The sequence below is a fragment of the Drosophila ananassae genome, chromosome 2R (genome assembly GCF_017639315.1).
Source record: "Drosophila ananassae strain 14024-0371.13 chromosome 2R, ASM1763931v2, whole genome shotgun sequence".
NCBI classification, from domain to species: domain Eukaryota; kingdom Metazoa; phylum Arthropoda; class Insecta; order Diptera; family Drosophilidae; genus Drosophila; species Drosophila ananassae.
Window position 1 is genome coordinate 5,464,846 of NC_057928.1, and position 18,582 is coordinate 5,483,427.

The 18,582-nt window shown below is 37.9% G+C and overlaps 1 protein-coding gene across 1 annotated transcript in view; it reads right to left on the reverse strand.

The window, feature by feature from the left end:
- The window catches only part of LOC116655877, a 111,361-nt gene extending 108,986 nt beyond the window's left edge, over positions 1–2,375 (reverse strand). Inside the window, exon 1 of the mRNA XM_044715120.1 lies at positions 2,146–2,375. The gene's annotated coding sequence lies outside the window, so the exon portion shown is untranslated. The remainder of the gene's footprint in view (positions 1–2,145) is intronic.
- Positions 2,376–18,582: the final 16,207 nt, after the last annotated feature.

Consider the following 18,582-nt stretch of genomic DNA (forward strand, 5'->3'; position numbering starts at 1 on the left):
CTGAACCCTTCACTGTCTATAAACTTGAATGGTTTTCCGTCTGTGGTTACCATTTTGATCGTTTTCACTCGTTTCTTCGCATTGTGTTAACTTTGTATATTCAACATTATTCCACTCATAGAAAATGTCCTTATGCTTGGTTAAGTGCCGTCTTAAATTTGTGGAATGATTACCGGACAATTTCATACCGCAAACATTACAAATTGATTTGTTCTCGTCCAAATTAAACTTAAAGAATTGGTGCACATTTTTATTCATTTCTCTTCCCATTTTACAATACCAATTATTTTGCACCTTCACACACTCAATTCACGATTGCAATTAAACGTTTAACGATTTGCTTACCTATGCGTGTGAATGTAAACCAATACATACGCAAAAGACTTTTTGCTGCACCGAACACGACAAAACGGTCTTGGAACAACCGAAACAAAACAGAATAGAAAAAAAGGGTTTCGCTCTGACCGCGAGCGAGCTAGTTCAAGAACCCATGAAACTGTTGCACTCTGAGTCTTTTCGTAAAGAGCCAGAGAAAGACATTTATTTGCAGACAACGAGAAACGGTTGACAGTTATTTGCAAGCTCAGGAAAAAAGTCAATTTTTTTGGCATGAAATTAAATTATTTTGAAAAACAAGAAAGGAAAGCTAACTTCGGGCGGAGCCGAAGTTGATATACCCTTGCAGTTGTGCCGTTTCCGATCGTTCAGTTATATGGCGGCTATTGGATATAGTTGGCCGATCCCTATGAAATTTGGAAAATAAGATTATTTTGCCTATAATAGCATCTGTACCAAGTCCCATCTTTCTAACCCTAAAAAACACCAAAGTTATGCCAATTCCGATCGTTCTATGACAGCGAAAGGATAGCTATAGCTATAGGTCGCCCGATCCTTATGAAATTTTGTACATAAGATATTTTGGTCAAATATAACATGAGTGGAAAGTCCCAACCCTCTAACTTAAAACCATAACACCGAAGTTATGGCATTTCCGATCAATCAGTTATATGACAGCTATAGGATATAGTCAACCGATCCCGGCCTTTCCGACTTATATACTGCCTGCAAAGGAAAGAAGGGTGTGTGCAAAGTTTCAACTCGATAGCTCCAAAACTGAGAGACTAGTTTGCGTAGAAACCGACAGACAGACGGACATGCTTATATCGACTTAGAAGGTGATCCTGATCGAGAATATATATACTTTATAGGGTCGGAGATTTCCTTTTCACCCTCTGCAAGGGTATAATAAAATATTTTTTTTGAATTTACATGCCCTAATTAGCCAAAAACCGTTATCTAAGATTTTTCACTAACATTATAGAGTTGATAAACGAACAAAGTCAGCTGTTCGATTGACGTTGTTGTGTGCTTAAGTTAGTAAAAAATCTTTGCAAACTCTCACTGTTTATTTTGTGGAGCAACAAATTGATTTATTATTTCTGATTATGGCAAATCGTAGGAAAGGTATTTATAAATGTATTTTAGATTACATGTTTTGATTATTATGACTTGTCCAACTGTGAACTGTTTTATGTGTATCTATTTAGCTTAAAACTAACAGGTTTGTTTGTGTTCCGTGGTGTATAACTTATAAATGGCACAAAGTTGCAAAAAGGTAAAAACGCAAAGTTATTTCCAAATGTATCCTTAATATAGCAAAACTAATCATTTTTGCAACTTTTTGTACGTTTCTTAAAAAAATGACTTCTGTCCAGCAACTTATGAGCTTGCCCACGCGGCACTTCTCGAAGACCAATAATGGACCAATTTAAGAAAAACCTCTCTTTGTGGCTAGCCGGCAATATGAGTTTAAGCGAGGCCACCCAAAAATGATTTATGAGGATGCTGGCGTAAGGTTTCAAAGAAAATTAGCATCTGAACTTGCAGAAGAAAATAACAATTCAAGTTCTCTTTTACTCTACGCTGCCTCCATTTCGGGAAGAAAATTTAATTAAATTAACATGCATTTTGTTCTAAAAAAAGCTGCTTAAATAGAATCTGTTCGTCAGTTAAAAGAGAAAATTAGCAAAACTTATTTCAGTCCCATATCTTCTAAAAAAGCCCTATCCTTTTTAATGGAAAATAGTTTAACTAAACAGAAATATCAAAATATTGAACAGAATATATCAAAATAAATCTACCCACCATATTCGAAAATAGTAGAGGAGAAATTAAAATGTAGGCCTCATGGAATAGTTTGCAACAAAAATTAAGCTCAAGTCTCCTTACAAAACTTGTTGGACCATACTTCCTCACTTTTTCTTAAAGCGAACGGACGTGTTTTTTTTGTGCGCACTGTGTTTTGAAAAATCTTTATTTATTATAATAATTATAAACAATCCGGTGTTTATTTTTATTTATTTACATAAACCCGATTCTTTTCATCCCAAACATCCGATTCGCTTCGCGTGTGCAGTGATATATTTGGAGGTAAAATAATAAATTTATTAATATTCTTCCAAACATAGCACTGCTCTGCTTCTTCATCCTTTACGGTGTTGCTTCTTTTGTCTCACACTAGATTCTTATCTATATTCTTTGCTCTTATACTAACTCTCACTAATCGCCCTCTTTATTCTCCCTTTTTCGACTCTTTGGCACAGTGGTTCACGGTACGTCAATAATAAAAATAATATATTCATAATGGAATTTAAACTTGTCTGTGGTTTGAAGTCTTGTAATAAGACAATCTCTTCATCCCAGCCTACCATCCACTGCTGGCTATGTGAAAACGTTTTACACGCTAAGTGTGCCGGGTTCACGGCCTCAGTTTCGGATGCCATCTCACGTAGGTCTGGTCTCCACTTTTGCTGTGACGGTTGTCGTGCTGTTCAGGACGAAATGAGATCGTTCATGAGACAGACTAAAAGTGGATTTAAAGAGCTGGTTAGCGGTTTTCGTAAAATCAACGACCAACTCTGTGCGCTAGATACACAGTTTAGTAGTCTTCAACTACTAAATGAGTCTCCAAAGCGTAAGAAATCTGCTTTTAGTGATGTGCCCGTGGCGAAAAGTCTTCAGCCTATTCAGCCGACAACTATGCAGCCGCTCATATCTCTGGCCACCCCAAGGGCCGGACCTGGGAAAAATTCGGTTTCCGAATATCTCAGCATAAACGAGGAATTTTCCGATATGTCCTCTGTGGCATCGCTTCAAGTGATACCACCAGACCCAATAATTGAAACCCCCTTAAAAGTCACCGAACAGGGCAATCAAGCTTCCGGACCCCCGGTACGAACTGATGCTGCCATACTCGTTACGGCGGCACCAAAACCCTTGCAGGTGATCCCACCATCGAAACACATATTTGTTTCCCGGCTTGCCCCTGATACTTCTGAGATTGATCTCTCGGCTTACATCAAAGCCAAATCAAAAGCCGACATAAAGGTGGCAGATATAACTAAATTTAAATATAACTACACCAGGCATACGTCATCTTTCAAAATACGTGTGCCCGCGCAGATGTTCAAGACGATTTGTTCCGCCAGTTTCTGGCCAGAGAACATTTTCGTCCAAGAACATCAGCCAAGTACGGTGAAGAAAAAAATGACCAAACCTGTGGGAGTGAAACTCCCACATGTTAGAGCCACTGACCAACCTTCCACGTCAGCTTCAAAAAACTAATGCCTTCACTAACACTTACCTATCAGAATACTAGAGGGTTACGAAGTAAGCTTCCCAAACTGTATTCTGATAGTTCTTTCTTTGCATCTCACATTATAGTCTTTACAGAAACTTGGTTAAAGCCGGAGATCTTAAGCTCCGAAGTTTTTCCAAGTAAGTACACCACTTTTAGACGTGATAGAACTCTGCGAAGGGGAGGAGGAGTGTTAATTTCTGTAGACTCCAATTTCGCTTCTGAAGAGATTAAATCACAAGAGTTTGGTGACATAGAATTTCTTTGCATTAAAATCATATTGTCCGATAAATCATTATACGTTACGTGCTCCTACGTACCCCCTTCGTCCGAACCGCCCACATACTGGCAACATTTAGACGCTATTAGGTTTGTTTTTGATCGTTTGTCTGATGGTGACCAGCTAGTAGCTCGGGGTGACTTCAATATCCCAGAACTCAGGTGGTCCAATGTTAAAAATTCACCGTCTTTATTGCTGAATTCGCACCATGACTTCCCGGCGGGCATGTTCGACATGTCACTCGGGCAAATTAACCACGTTAGAAATTCTTTAGGTCGGCTGCTGGACTTGTGTTTCGTTTCTGATCCTGATGGAATTACTCTTTCCAGAACTTTACCACTTTCCAACCCAGAGGATCCATATCATCCCACTCTTGAGGTTTTAATAGAAAACAATAACGTAATTGGCCTTAAGCCTACACTTAAATCTCATAAAGTTCGTTTCTTTCGTAAGGCTGACTTTATGAAATTAAATAAGTTAATTTTGGAATTTGATTGGTCCAATCTACTGGCATGTGAAGATGTAAACATTGCCTTAATTAAATTTTATTATACTTTGAATAAATTTTTCGACGTTTGCGTGCCATGGAAATATCCGTCCGTTTCAATTAATCCGCCTTGGTATACAAGGCACCTAGGAAATTTAAAGATCGTTATGAATAGACTTTTAAATAAACATAAAATATCTGGCTGTACAGTTAGTTATTCAAGATACTTAGTAGCTCGGTCCAATTTCACCGTGCATAACGCTGAATGTTATAGGAGTTATATACGCCGCTGCCGGATTCAGTTTACTCAGGATCCGAAGCAGTTTTATAACTTTGTAAACACTAAGCGCAAACATGTATCTTCTCCTCCTATGCTTATGTTTGAGAACTCATATGCGAACACTGATCAAGCAATGGCCGATCTCTTTGCACAGTTTTTTCAAACAACATACTCACCTAGCACCAGTACAGGTCAGCCTTACACTTATAATATCCAATCAGCCAACCTTATATTTTGCCCTTCTTTTGATCAAAGTGGTGTGTTATTGGGTCTTCTTAAAGTCAAGCCCGTGTATTCGCCAGGCCCCGATGGAGTACCAGGCTGTGTTCTGAAGAACTGCGCCGAGGCTCTGTGCAAACCGCTCCTTAAACTCTTTAATCTTTCGCTGGAGACTTCGATCTTTCCCCTTATGTGGAAGGAATCTTAGATTATTCATCTTCATAAAAAAGGGAAAAAATCCGACGCTGCCAATTATAGGGGCATTTCTAAATTGTCAGCAATTCCGAAGCTTTTTGAAAAACTTATCACTCCACATTTGCAACACCTATGTAGTTCAATAATATCTCCATGCCAGCATGGCTTCATGAAGCGCCGCTCCACCACTACCAACTTACTGGAGCTAACATCTTTTATCACGGATGGGTTCCGGAATGGCTTACAAACAGATGTCATTTACACTGACTTCAGTAAAGCATTTGACTCTGTCGACCATTCGCTTCTTATAAGTAAACTCAGTCTTTTGGGATTCCCAACTGACCTCCTTATCTGGATTTCGAGCTACTTATCTGGAAGAACCCAACGTGTCTTCTTTAAAGATGTTACCTCGCGTCTAGTCCGCGTCACATCTGGGGTGCCTCAAGGAAGCCATCTTGGACCCTTACTTTTTACACTTTTTATTAATGACTTGCCCCTTGCCTTAACTGATTCACTCGTACTTATGTACGCTGATGACGTTAAGCTTTGTCTTCAGTATAAATTCACTAGTGCCCAATCTAGACTTCAATCCGATTTGGATAAATTTCAAAATTGGTGTTTTGCAAATAACCTAAAGCTTAATGGATCGAAATGTAAACTCATGTCCTTTTATCGAACTAGTCCTCACCAGGCTATGTACTTTCTCTATGGGAACGCTTTAGAACGATTAACTCAGGTTAACGATCTGGGAGTCCTTTTAGATTTGAAACTTAAATTTACCGACCATATATCTACCATGGTTAATAAAGCTATGGGTGTGCTTGGCTTTATTAAAAGATGGTCAAAAGAATTTAATGACCCGTACATAACAAAAACGTTATATACATCATTGGTTCGTCCGATTCTTGAGTATGGATCGTGTGTCTGGAGTCCTCAATATGGAGTACACCGAGATCACATAGAATCTGTACAAAAAAACTTCCTGATTTTCGCCCTTAGGGGACTTAATTGGGATGCAAATCTTCACCTTCCCACTTATCATAGTAGACTTTTATTAATCAACTTACCATCATTAACAAATCGTAGAACGATGCTGGGTGTTATGTTTCTATATAATCTTATATATGGTAATGTAGACAGTCAGCATTTACTAGCACGCTTAAATTTTAACGTTCCTAGTAGAAGGACTAGAAACTTCCGTCCTCTACTCCTTAGCCATTGTAATTCGACATAAGCCCAACACGATCCGTTCAGGGTATTATGTTCGGACTACAATGGTCTCTACCACACCTTGCCACTTTGCTCCACTAACAATCTTAAATCCTTTATACTAAACGCCTTATCTATGCAACACTCTTCCTCGTAATATCTTACCCCTACTCTTCTCCTAAACGTTCTCGGATCTATCCCCGCGATTCGAGCCGTACGTTATGCGGCAGCGTCCCTCGGTCGGTTGGACGGGAGGTGGGCTGTACGTATGCAGTGGGAACCGCGCGATATTAAAAAAAAAAACATTTGACAAAATGGCGACCTTTCAAAGTTGAAAAATCGTTTTTCGTCAAAAAAATCGGTAGTTTTTCAGCTGTAAAAAAAAAAGTTTTGCATAAAAAAAAATCCTTCGATTAAGTACTAGCTTATTATGTAATAAAAGAGCATGCTAAATTTCAAGACAATCGGGTCACTAGTTTTCGAGTAAGAGTGGTCACCGACTTTGAAAACGTAGTTTTGAGAAAATCGTGTTTAAAGTTTCAACTCACCATTACGCTTACCGGACGCCCCTCCCTTTAAACATGTGTATCTCACTGAATTTTCACCGGATCATTTCAAAATTTTGTGGACACATTTCTAAATGTATATACTTTAAGAAAATGCAAAAAAAAAAATCGATTTTTTGAAATTTACAAGTGCGCATGCCCCCTTAAATAATAAAGCGATAATAAGTATGCAATGTTTTTTGGATTTTAGTTTAGTAAGTAAGTATTAGTTTTTGACGAAGACAATTTTTATTAGTTTCTGAAAACTACAACATAAACAAAACAGGACCCAAATTTCAAACATTCTACGACATACAGCTTTCTTCTTTCAACTCATATAAATGAAATGCTTTTTTTTTTAAATTAGCTTTTGCTAACGATTTCTGATTGTTCTTCAACATACATTTTAGCCGAGGATCCATGTAAATTCCAGATCCATTGCTGCCAACAATGCATCATTTTCTAACAATTTTGTCTCTCTTATTTTTATCTGAGCCGCTAGTTTTTTTTTAAATTAAATTGTAGCTATTCTCGCATTTTAATGTTAGTTCCATCCATTCTATGAAGAACTCACTATAAACTAAATCTTTATCTTGTAGCTTTAGGGTTGCCTGATATGTTTCACTAAAAGCGTCAATGTACGTCTCGATCCAATCCCAATCGGCCTCTACACAAATATTAGACTGCGTTGCCAAAAAATCCTTTAAGTCCAATAATTTCTTTAGCATTAAATACGTTGAATTCCACCTTGTAGCAATGTCGAATGATGGTATGTTTTTTTCATTCTCAAAAAAATCAACTATTTTAAAAATTGTATGTAATTCAATTCTCATAATAATTCATAATCATCTAAGATTTCTAGAATTTTGCTCTTTATATATATATATTCCAGTGTGAGATTGCACGATTTCAATCATGCCCATGGTCTTCACAACTATCTCGGTTTTTGCCAGGCTTGCGTGTATCATTTGCAAATTGATTCCTAAGATGGCTTTATCCATTCTGGTGGCAATATCGATTTTTAGCGACATTAGTTTTCCCTTCGCAAGTGCCCTTACATTTTCTTTAACAAACTGCTCTTTGACTGACACAAAATTCATAATATTTCTAGACGTTACAGGGTTCATGCCCAGTGCATTATATATTGGATCCATTATTTCCCTGAACCCTTCACTGTCTATAAACTTGAATGGTTTTCCGTCTGTGGTTACCATTTTGATCGTTTTCACTCGTTTCTTCGCATTGTGTTAACTTTGTATATTCAACATTATTCCACTCATAGAAAATGTCCTTATGCTTGGTTAAGTGCCGTCTTAAATTTGTGGAATGATTACCGGACAATTTCATACCGCAAACATTACAAATTGATTTGTTCTCGTCCAAATTAAACTTAAAGAATTGGTGCACATTTTTATTCATTTCTCTTCCCATTTTACAATACCAATTATTTTGCACCTTCACACACTCAATTCACGATTGCAATTAAACGTTTAACGATTTGCTTACCTATGCGTGTGAATGTAAACCAATACATACGCAAAAGACTTTTTGCTGCACCGAACACGACAAAACGGTCTTGGAACAACCGAAACAAAACAGAATAGAAAAAAAGGGTTTCGCTCTGACCGCGAGCGAGCTAGTTCAAGAACCCATGAAACTGTTGCACTCTGAGTCTTTTCGTAAAGAGCCAGAGAAAGACATTTATTTGCAGACAACGAGAAACGGTTGACAGTTATTTGCAAGCTCAGGAAAAAAGTCAATTTTTTTGGCATGAAATTAAATTATTTTGAAAAACAAGAAAGGAAAGCTAACTTCGGGCGGAGCCGAAGTTGATATACCCTTGCAGTTGTGCCGTTTCCGATCGTTCAGTTATATGGCGGCTATTGGATATAGTTGGCCGATCCCTATGAAATTTGGAAAATAAGATTATTTTGCCTATAATAGCATCTGTACCAAGTCCCATCTTTCTAACCCTAAAAAACACCAAAGTTATGCCAATTCCGATCGTTCTATGACAGCGAAAGGATAGCTATAGCTATAGGTCGCCCGATCCTTATGAAATTTTGTACATAAGATATTTTGGTCAAATATAACATGAGTGGAAAGTCCCAACCCTCTAACTTAAAACCATAACACCGAAGTTATGGCATTTCCGATCAATCAGTTATATGACAGCTATAGGATATAGTCAACCGATCCCGGCCTTTCCGACTTATATACTGCCTGCAAAGGAAAGAAGGGTGTGTGCAAAGTTTCAACTCGATAGCTCCAAAACTGAGAGACTAGTTTGCGTAGAAACCGACAGACAGACGGACATGCTTATATCGACTTAGAAGGTGATCCTGATCGAGAATATATATACTTTATAGGGTCGGAGATTTCCTTTTCACCCTCTGCAAGGGTATAATAAAATATATTTTTTGAATTTACATGCCCTAATTAGCCAAAAACCGTTATCTAAGATTTTTCACTAACATTATAGAGTTGATAAACGAACAAAGTCAGCTGTTCGATTGACGTTGTTGTGTGCTTAAGTTAGTAAAAAATCTTTGCAAACTCTCACTGTTTATTTTGTGGAGCAACAAATTGATTTATTATTTCTGATTATGGCAAATCGTAGGAAAGGTATTTATAAATGTATTTTAGATTACATGTTTTGATTATTATGACTTCCCAGTCGGACTTTTCGGTGCTAGCAGCGTTTCGGTGCATTCCGGCAGGCATCTTTCGTACCTTGTTCTCACCCACCCCGAGTTGAGAGAGGGAATTTGTTCTCTCAACATAGATTTCGCTCTCAAAAAACTGGACTTAGAAAATTTTTGTCTCGCTTGGGACTTAGAAAAATTTATGCGTGGGACTTTTAACTTAGAAAAAATTATTTCATGAACAATTCAACGCATATTATTTAAGTTTACCAATTTATGTTCTATAATAATTTTATTGAAGTACAAAATTTAAACATAGCTCAATATTTAATGAAATGATGATTATTTATATAAGGAATTTTTTCTTACATTAACTGAGGGCAGCAAAAAAATAATCCCGCGTAATTAGTGTGCGTTTTGTGCAGCGTTTTTAAGCTAAATCAACCCAAATCGAAACGGTCACATAGGGTTGTTCGTAGTGCGTCGCATTGGTTTATTATTGTGAAATGGTAAGTTTACTGCTCCGTTCATTCAATTATTTATATTTTATTGTGTTGATAATGATAAATAAACGTTATTTCTTTAAACAATTATTTTCAGTTCTGGCTGTACTAGAAATTTGGACGTCTCAATATCTTTATTTGTAAGAATCTTAAACAATTTGTTTTTCTTTTTAATTTATTTTCAGCTTTTTGTTATTTCTTTTTTTATCTTTTCAGTTTTATTTTTTAAGATCAATAAATAATATCCTATTATATATTTATCCTATAATTATTAATAAATAAATATGACAAACAACGCACTTCGAATTTAGTAAAAATCAATGGGCATGGTTGGGAAAAACAAAAACAAAAACCAAAAGCAAAGCAAAAAGCAAGGGAAATTTTTTTTCAACCAGAATTTCCCTGGGTGAGATTTCGCGCCGATCTCCCCTAGCCGGTAAGCTTGCGGGTAGGGGAGACCTGCCTTCTTTTTACGATCGCCAAGCATATTGATACTCGCTCCGCTGGGTGAGAAAAGCGGCCACGCCAATGTAAATCGGAATGATGGTTTTCCGCAGATGGGAGTGCGCCGCGCACTCCCATTTCCTACCGCGGGATGCGCGTTTGGCAAGAGCCAGGCACGACTGGGTTGTCCAACTGTGAACTGTTTTATGTGTATCTATTTAGCTTAAAACTAACAGGTTTGTTTGTGTTCCGTGGTGTATAACTTATAAATGGCACAAAGTTGCAAAAAGGTAAAAACGCAAAGTTATTTCCAAATGTATCCTTAATATAGCAAAACTAATCATTTTTGCAACTTTTTGTACGTTTCTTAAAAAAATGACTTCTGTCCAGCAACTTATGAGCTTGCCCACGCGGCACTTCTCGAGGACCAATAATGGACCAATTTAAGAAAAACCTCTCTTTGTGGCTAGCCGGCAATATGAGTTTAAGCGAGGCCACCCAAAAATGATTTATGAGGATGCTGGCGTAAGGTTTCAAAGAAAATTAGCATCTGAACTTGCAGAAGAAAATAACAATTCAAGTTCTCTTTTACTCTACGCTGCCTCCATTTCGGGAAGAAAATTTAATTAAATTAACATGCATTTTGTTCTAAAAAAAGCTGCTTAAATAGAATCTGTTCGTCAGTTAAAAGAGAAAATTAGCAAAACTTATTTCAGTCCCATATCTTCTAAAAAAGCCCTATCCTTTTTAATGGAAAATAGTTTAACTAAACAGAAATATCAAAATATTGAACAGAATATATCAAAATAAATCTACCCACCATATTCGAAAATAGTAGAGGAGAAATTAAAATGTAGGCCTCATGGAATAGTTTGCAACAAAAATTAAGCTCAAGTCTCCTTACAAAACTTGTTGGACCATACTTCCTCACTTTTTCTTAAAGCGAACGGACGTGTTTTTTTTGTGCGCACTGTGTTTTGAAAAATCTTTATTTATTATAATAATTATAAACAATCCGGTGTTTATTTTTATTTATTTACATAAACCCGATTCTTTTCATCCCAAACATCCGATTCGCTTCGCGTGTGCAGTGATATATTTGGAGGTAAAATAATAAATTTATTAATATTCTTCCAAACATAGCACTGCTCTGCTTCTTCATCCTTTACGGTGTTGCTTCTTTTGTCTCACACTAGATTCTTATCTATATTCTTTGCTCTTATACTAACTCTCACTAATCGCCCTCTTTATTCTCCCTTTTTCGACTCTTTGGCACAGTGGTTCACGGTACGTCAATAATAAAAATAATATATTCATAATGGAATTTAAACTTGTCTGTGGTTTGAAGTCTTGTAATAAGACAATCTCTTCATCCCAGCCTACCATCCACTGCTGGCTATGTGAAAACGTTTTACACGCTAAGTGTGCCGGGTTCACGGCCTCAGTTTCGGATGCCATCTCACGTAGGTCTGGTCTCCACTTTTGCTGTGACGGTTGTCGTGCTGTTCAGGACGAAATGAGATCGTTCATGAGACAGACTAAAAGTGGATTTAAAGAGCTGGTTAGCGGTTTTCGTAAAATCAACGACCAACTCTGTGCGCTAGATACACAGTTTAGTAGTCTTCAACTACTAAATGAGTCTCCAAAGCGTAAGAAATCTGCTTTTAGTGATGTGCCCGTGGCGAAAAGTCTTCAGCCTATTCAGCCGACAACTATGCAGCCGCTCATATCTCTGGCCACCCCAAGGGCCGGACCTGGGAAAAATTCGGTTTCCGAATATCTCAGCATAAACGAGGAATTTTCCGATATGTCCTCTGTGGCATCGCTTCAAGTGATACCACCAGACCCAATAATTGAAACCCCCTTAAAAGTCACCGAACAGGGCAATCAAGCTTCCGGACCCCCGGTACGAACTGATGCTGCCATACTCGTTACGGCGGCACCAAAACCCTTGCAGGTGATCCCACCATCGAAACACATATTTGTTTCCCGGCTTGCCCCTGATACTTCTGAGATTGATCTCTCGGCTTACATCAAAGCCAAATCAAAAGCCGACATAAAGGTGGCAGATATAACTAAATTTAAATATAACTACACCAGGCATACGTCATCTTTCAAAATACGTGTGCCCGCGCAGATGTTCAAGACGATTTGTTCCGCCAGTTTCTGGCCAGAGAACATTTTCGTCCAAGAACATCAGCCAAGTACGGTGAAGAAAAAAATGACCAAACCTGTGGGAGTGAAACTCCCACATGTTAGAGCCACTGACCAACCTTCCACGTCAGCTTCAAAAAACTAATGCCTTCACTAACACTTACCTATCAGAATACTAGAGGGTTACGAAGTAAGCTTCCCAAACTGTATTCTGATAGTTCTTTCTTTGCATCTCACATTATAGTCTTTACAGAAACTTGGTTAAAGCCGGAGATCTTAAGCTCCGAAGTTTTTCCAAGTAAGTACACCACTTTTAGACGTGATAGAACTCTGCGAAGGGGAGGAGGAGTGTTAATTTCTGTAGACTCCAATTTCGCTTCTGAAGAGATTAAATCACAAGAGTTTGGTGACATAGAATTTCTTTGCATTAAAATCATATTGTCCGATAAATCATTATACGTTACGTGCTCCTACGTACCCCCTTCGTCCGAACCGCCCACATACTGGCAACATTTAGACGCTATTAGGTTTGTTTTTGATCGTTTGTCTGATGGTGACCAGCTAGTAGCTCTGGGTGACTTCAATATCCCAGAACTCAGGTGGTCCAATGTTAAAAATTCACCGTCTTTATTGCTGAATTCGCACCATGACTTCCCGGCGGGCATGTTCGACATGTCACTCGGGCAAATTAACCACGTTAGAAATTCTTTAGGTCGGCTGCTGGACTTGTGTTTCGTTTCTGATCCTGATGGAATTACTCTTTCCAGAACTTTACCACTTTCCAACCCAGAGGATCCATATCATCCCACTCTTGAGGTTTTAATAGAAAACAATAACGTAATTGGCCTTAAGCCTACACTTAAATCTCATAAAGTTCGTTTCTTTCGTAAGGCTGACTTTATGAAATTAAATAAGTTAATTTTGGAATTTGATTGGTCCAATCTACTGGCATGTGAAGATGTAAACATTGCCTTAATTAAATTTTATTATACTTTGAATAAATTTTTCGACGTTTGCGTGCCATGGAAATATCCGTCCGTTTCAATTAATCCGCCTTGGTATACAAGGCACCTAGGAAATTTAAAGATCGTTATGAATAGACTTTTAAATAAACATAAAATATCTGGCTGTACAGTTAGTTATTCAAGATACTTAGTAGCTCGGTCCAATTTCACCGTGCATAACGCTGAATGTTATAGGAGTTATATACGCCGCTGCCGGATTCAGTTTACTCAGGATCCGAAGCAGTTTTATAACTTTGTAAACACTAAGCGCAAACATGTATCTTCTCCTCCTATGCTTATGTTTGAGAACTCATATGCGAACACTGATCAAGCAATGGCCGATCTCTTTGCACAGTTTTTTCAAACAACATACTCACCTAGCACCAGTACAGGTCAGCCTTACACTTATAATATCCAATCAGCCAACCTTATATTTTGCCCTTCTTTTGATCAAAGTGGTGTGTTATTGGGTCTTCTTAAAGTAAAGCCCGTGTATTCGCCAGGCCCCGATGGAGTACCAGGCTGTGTTCTGAAGAACTGCGCCGAGGCTCTGTGCAAACCGCTCCTTAAACTCTTTAATCTTTCGCTGGAGACTTCGATCTTTCCCCTTATGTGGAAGGAATCTTAGATTATTCATCTTCATAAAAAAGGGAAAAAATCCGACGCTGCCAATTATAGGGGCATTTCTAAATTGTCAGCAATTCCGAAGCTTTTTGAAAAACTTATCACTCCACATTTGCAACACCTATGTAGTTCAATAATATCTCCATGCCAGCATGGCTTCATGAAGCGCCGCTCCACCACTACCAACTTACTGGAGCTAACATCTTTTATCACGGATGGGTTCCGGAATGGCTTACAAACAGATGTCATTTACACTGACTTCAGTAAAGCATTTGACTCTGTCGACCATTCGCTTCTTATAAGTAAACTCAGTCTTTTGGGATTCCCAACTGACCTCCTTATCTGGATTTCGAGCTACTTATCTGGAAGAACCCAACGTGTCTTCTTTAAAGATGTTACCTCGCGTCTAGTCCGCGTCACATCTGGGGTGCCTCAAGGAAGCCATCTTGGACCCTTACTTTTTACACTTTTTATTAATGACTTGCTCCTTGCCTTAACTGATTCACTCGTACTTATGTACGCTGATGACGTTAAGCTTTGTCTTCAGTATAAATTCACTAGTGCCCAATCTAGACTTCAATCCGATTTGGATAAATTTCAAAATTGGTGTTTTGCAAATAACCTAAAGCTTAATGGATCGAAATGTAAACTCATGTCCTTTTATCGAACTAGTCCTCACCAGGCTATGTACTTTCTCTATGGGAACGCTTTAGAACGATTAACTCAGGTTAACGATCTGGGAGTCCTTTTAGATTTGAAACTTAAATTTACCGACCATATATCTACCATGGTTAATAAAGCTATGGGTGTGCTTGGCTTTATTAAAAGATGGTCAAAAGAATTTAATGACCCGTACATAACAAAAACGTTATATACATCATTGGTTCGTCCGATTCTTGAGTATGGATCGTGTGTCTGGAGTCCTCAATATGGAGTACACCGAGATCACATAGAATCTGTACAAAAAAACTTCCTGATTTTCGCCCTTAGGGGACTTAATTGGGATGCAAATCTTCACCTTCCCACTTATCATAGTAGACTTTTATTAATCAACTTACCATCATTAACAAATCGTAGAACGATGCTGGGTGTTATGTTTCTATATAATCTTATATATGGTAATGTAGACAGTCAGCAATTACTAACACGCTTAGATTTTAACGTTCCTAGTAGAAGGACTAGAAACTTCCGTCCTCTACTCCTTAGCCATTGTAATTCGACATATGCCCAACACGATCCGTTCAGGGTATTATGTTCGGACTACAATGGTCTCTACCACACCTTGCCACTTTGCTCCACTAACAATCTTAAATCCTTTATACTAAACGCCTTATCTATTCAACACTCTTCCTCGTAATAGCTTACCCCTACTCTTCTCCTAAACGTTCTCGGATCTATCCCCGCGATTCGAGCCGTACGTTATGCGGCAGCGTCCCTCGGTCGGTTGGACGGGAGGTGGGCTGTACGTATGCAGTGGGAACCGCGCGATACCGCTTCCCGAATACTAATCATGCAAGAGGAAGTCTGTGAAACACTTACAGATACACATAACTCAGTGCTTACTTATTAAGCAAAGGTATAGACAAAGAAAAACTACAAAATTGCATATAAAAACGATTCTTGTTCGGCACGTGCAAGAAAAACAACAACAAAAATCAGTCACGTGCCGAACAAGAATATTTTTTATATGCAATTTTGTACACCTATATAGCATATTTTCGTCACTAAAATTGACATCAGATATTTTGGGTTTCGCATGCAGGTTCGTCACCGGTACTTTACCTCGTCAAGAAGTTTTTTTATATGTATAGTAATTAAGAATTATAGCATATTCTTCATTGACAAGACTTAATTTTAATAATTTATTGACGCGGCTGCTGAGCAGGTGGAATATAAAACGGGTCATCTTCGACGGGCTCTGCAACATCCGGGGCTCTCGGAGGTGCTGCTTGCGAAATGCCAGGTAGAATGTTCCGAGGCACTAAAACCCATTCCATTTGAACATTATTAGAGGCACCTCCTGAAGGTGCTGCTAAGGGTGCTCCTGAAGGTGCTAAATTTGGGAGCGGATTTTGGCGGCGGTGCATTCCTCGGGGGATTTTGCTGCGACGTTTCCGCAACAAAGGGTTATGCACATTAGATTTGGCACATTGGAACTTATGCCAACATAGTCCATGGCCCCTCCCATGCATTGTCGATTCTGAATATGGCAGTAACATTGGCAGTTTTCTGCTCTTCTGTTTCCGACTAATTGGTGCCCGTCCCCTGCGGGGATAGTAGTATAGTGGCCTCGTCGATTCATAATACTGAAGCGATGATTTTTTACTATGATTCGATAATCTGAAAATTAATAAAAATAAAAGAAATGAATTAGAATAAAAATATAAGTAAAAAGTTAACAAAAAGACCATGGCGTCCCTTAAATTCTAAAGAAAACGCTCAAATTCTTGTTTGACTTTCTGTTTTACTATTTGTTCTGTTTACTATTTACTATATTAACAAGAAAGGAAAGCTAACTTCGGGCGGAGCCGATGTTTATATACCTCTCAATGAGTCAGGAGGTGATCCTGATCAAGAATGTATGTATGTATATACTTTTTTGGGTTGGAGATGTCTCCTTCACTGCGTTGCACACTGCGATCAAACATTATTTCGGGGAATTCGGGGAAACACTGATTGACTTTCATATTCTTTTCGCTTTTTTCACTTACCTTTCTTCCAATACTAAATAAGAAGAACATCAAGAACACAATCACAAGATTATAACACTACTTGAAGCTTTTTTTCTAAAAAACTTTCTTAGCGTAAGAACCGCCAATTGTTACCAATAAAAAAGTGTGGCCAGGTTTCATATATTTTATAAAACCCACAAAATATATATACTGAATCAAATATAAAATACCGCATAAATTCGGTATATGCGAAATATAATATCCAAATGAATATTAATAATACATTACTTCAAATTATTACACTCTTACTCTCTTACTCTTATACCAAATTTATTAAAATGTAAATTTAATGTATGTTATATTATTATAAATTTGATATAAGAGTATAATGAGTTGCCTATCAAATACGCACACATGTACATATAGTAAATGCAAGCTTCACAGGGGGCTGCACAAAATGGGTAGCTGCGCTTACCATTCCATTTCCGATCGATCAGATATATGGCATCCATAGGATATAGACGGCCGATCCTTATGAAATTTAGCAGATCGGATTGTATTGCCCAAAATGGAATCCGAAGAAAGTCCCATCTTTGTAACCTAAAAAACATCAAAGTTATGCCAATTCCGATCGTTCTATGACAGCTATAGGATATAGTCGGCCGATCCATATGAAATTTTGTACATAAGATATTTTGGCTAAAAATATCGTATGTGGAAAGTCCCTCTAACTTAAAAAACACCAAAGTTATGGCATTTCCGATCAATCAGTTATATGGCAGCTATAGGACATAGTCGACCGATCCCGGCCGTTCTGACTTATGTACTACCTGCAAGGAAAAGAAGGATGTGTGCAAAGTTTCAACTTGATAGCTCTAAAACTGAGAGACTAGTTTGCGTAGGCAGACAGACAGACGGACAGACGGACATGCTTATATCGACTCAGGAGGTGATCCTGATCAAGAATATATATACTTTATAGGGTCGGAGATGTCTCCTTCACTGCGTTGCACACTTTTGACCAAAATTATAATACCGTCTGCAAGGGTATAAAAATACCCTGAAAACAAATTTTTTGTTTAAAGAAAAAAATTATTTTTTTAAAATTTGCTCACTTGATCTTATTTATATTGCACGTGGAGATAGCTTTTGAGATGACGCAACTTTTTATATATCGCTTATATCTGGCAAAATTCGTTACCTCAAGACATAGTCCTATAAGTGCAGCTACCAATTTTGTGTAGCCACCTGTGAAGCTTGCAGTTACTTACACATGTGTGTGTATTTGATTGGTAACTTTGCTTTTTGGAGTCTGCATATATTTGGGCAATACCCTAGAAAATATCGAGTATATCTTTTCAGCTTTTAGTTTATTTATTTAAAAATAAAATCCAAATAAAAAAAGGCTTAAAAAGTAAAACAGAAACATTTGCTCTCCATTCGGCTAACCTCCTTGATGGCAAATTTTGATGTCATTCATCTTTGTGTTTTAGTGTCTCATGTCTTAATGAGAAGACTCACATATGCACAATTTAACAAGTAAAACGCTTTATATTCATATGCCCCCAATGAGCATATAATGCTTATAATGCATATAAATAAAACACTGTTTTTTTAAGTTACAGCCACCACCGTTTTGAGGCCATAACAGCCCATATGCGATTCGCTTATACCGAATTCAAGC